The sequence below is a fragment of the Nanorana parkeri genome, unplaced genomic scaffold (genome assembly GCF_000935625.1).
Source record: "Nanorana parkeri isolate BGI_ZX_2015 unplaced genomic scaffold, ASM93562v1 scaffold391, whole genome shotgun sequence".
In the NCBI taxonomy this organism is placed as follows: Eukaryota; Metazoa; Chordata; class Amphibia; order Anura; family Dicroglossidae; genus Nanorana; species Nanorana parkeri.
The window spans coordinates 350728-353503 of NW_017306659.1; positions in this window are offsets into that span (position 1 = coordinate 350728).

Sequence of the window (2776 nt, forward strand, 5' to 3'; positions counted from 1 at the left end):
TATATATTAATTTCAGGTGTTGGAACATGCTTGCTCATGGTCAGCAATTTACTAGGTACTGAAGCAAGTACAGGTAGCCCTCAATTTACGCTGGGGTTAGGTTCCTGAGGGAATGGTTGTGAACAAAACCTGGTGTAAATTAAAACCCAGTATATAACGGGGACGTGGGGTCAGGGGAGGCAGAGGAGGCAGAGCCTCACCTAGAATTATGGAGGAAAAAGCTGTCAGCTTCATGTCTGAAGCTGACAGCTTTTTCTCCATTAAGATCGGCATCTAACAGGTTACACAGCAGGGAAATCCTCCCCGCTGTGTAACCAGTCATGGACGTAGCGCCTCAGCAGTGAGGAGCAAGTGAGGTACCGGGAGGCTCCTCCCTGTCTCCTCCCTTACTCCTTTCAACTAGCTTGGGGACAGGTTTGGGACGGGGCTTTGTCCAGCAGGGGGCAGGGCTTTGACCGGCGGGTGGGACATGCTGGGGGCAAGGCTGGAGAATGCATCCCCCGGAGCAAGAGGTACCGCACGTCACTGGTATATAATGTAAGTCAATGGGAAGCTAGGAAGTTATGTTCCAGGCCTTTCTAAAAACTGACATATGTAATAAATACAGGTACATTATACTTACAGCTGCTGCATTAGCTCACACAAGGAGCTTTAAATAAAATGTACCTGTATTATCTTACTTATGTCAATGTATGTCAATGAGAGAGGCATGGAACCTAACTTCTTCACTTTCCACTGACTTACAATATTTACTGTGTTTCAGTTTACACCAGTCTCTATTTAGAACCATTCCATGTTTTGAGAGAGTCCTGGAACCTAACTCCCTCACTTCTCATTAACATACATTATCAGGGTTATTCACAAAAGGGTGAAGAGTTTGGAGAAGGCAGGAAAAGTGAACAATCTAGGACAAAATAGCCGATTTGAAAAAAGTATTTAATTCAGGTCACTTTCCAGTTCAGCTATTTTGTCCTAAATTGTTCACTTCTCCTGCTTTCTTCAAACTCTTCACCCTTTTGTGAATAACCCTGTATATATTTGGTTTCACTTTACAGCACTGTTTTGAATCCATGCAAATTGAACCATTGCAAACCGAAGGCCACTTGTATAAGGAAGAGAGCCAGGGAGGGCATCTTCAAAAACAGTTTGGTAGTGGCAGCTTTATAATTTTTTTTATCTTTGAAATATTTTAGTGATAACATTCAGAAATATGAAACACATGTTTTTATACAAGAGTGCTATTGTCAGACACACCTGAGTAGCCCTATGAGGAAAACATATTGTAAATATACTATATTTTAATTTATAAAAGCATTTCTCTGTTCTACATAAGAGATTAGTAGTACGCATGTGGGCATATGCTGATGGTCAGGAAACAGAAAGATGTTATCAAATTGAAAACTTCAGACTGAACAAAAGTTGTTAGCTGAGAGCCCAATGTATCTGTCTTCAGTCTGGTTCTTTTCTGTATTTATATTAATAATTTAGTACATTGACCGGAGAGCAAACCTGCTGTTTCCATGAAAACTAAGCTCTGTAAGGCAGTTAATGCAGAGTCAAATATTATTTCTCTCCAAAAACATTTGGACCTATTGATAAGTTGAGATGAAAAATGGCTGATGTGTTTAATTTTAGAAAAAAATTTAAAGTATTGCTCTTAGGCTCTGTTAAAAGTCGTATCTTACACACTTTAAAATTGCATTTGGGGCTTCAAATATGGAGAAATACTAGATGATGGGAAATGTAAACAGTTTTATGCATATGCAACAAGAGCTATTGAATCAAGGACTATAGAAACATACAGTACCTTAAGTATGACATACAGCCTAAGGAGGTGAGCGAGGCTGTATATTTTCTTTTTACAATGATTTTTGCTAGTATTTAACAAAAAACTTTCAGATACACTTTAATATTGCAAAGAGTTACAAGGCAAAGATGTAAACCATGTACATGTTTTTCCTGTAGAAAAAATGTTGACATTCATAAGTTTGCATGTTCTCAAAGGGCAAATTTTGAAGTCTGGATGGTGGGCACATTATACAGTATATGGTTCATCATTTGTTGGCCAATTTTTCTTAGATTTGTTACAGACCTTATAGCAGACAGGCATACATTGGTGAATATTCATTATAGATACACACACACACACACACACACACACACACATACCCCCTTTTATAATACAATTTGTCAGTAACATTTACACAGCAATTTTTGGTTTTCTGAGCCCTCCCAGTCAATAGATCTGTAATTTTTTTTTTACTTCCTTTAACAGGCCAATTTGACCAGCAAAATTACAAGTCAGGCAAACCATATAACACTGAAAAATGTGGTAAAGCCAATACATGCAATAACTCTTTTTCCAAAGGTCAGAGTAAAAACAATGGTGCTTTCTCTTCAGAAGATCACTAAGTCCAAGTGGATTATTTTTAACTGATCTTAATTAATAGAAAAATGATCAAAGTATTTGTTTCTATTTGAATAAGGACTTATTTCAGCACCATCTTCGGAGGAGTCATTAGTCATTAGAGTAGTGTTAAAGAGCCCAAGGCCCCTTAGTAATGGCCATCACCTTTAGAGGGGTGTTCCTGTTTTGGAGGACCTATACAGGCCAGAATTAGCATCATGGTGGAGGGGAAGGGGAAGAAGTTGTTATAATGGCTCTCTAGCCATAGGGATATGGCTAGAGAGCCCATGTGCCTGGTTTGCTGGGTTGTTAGCCCTGGGAGAAGGTACCATGACTCAATTTATTTATTATTTATTGCTTTTAAAATAA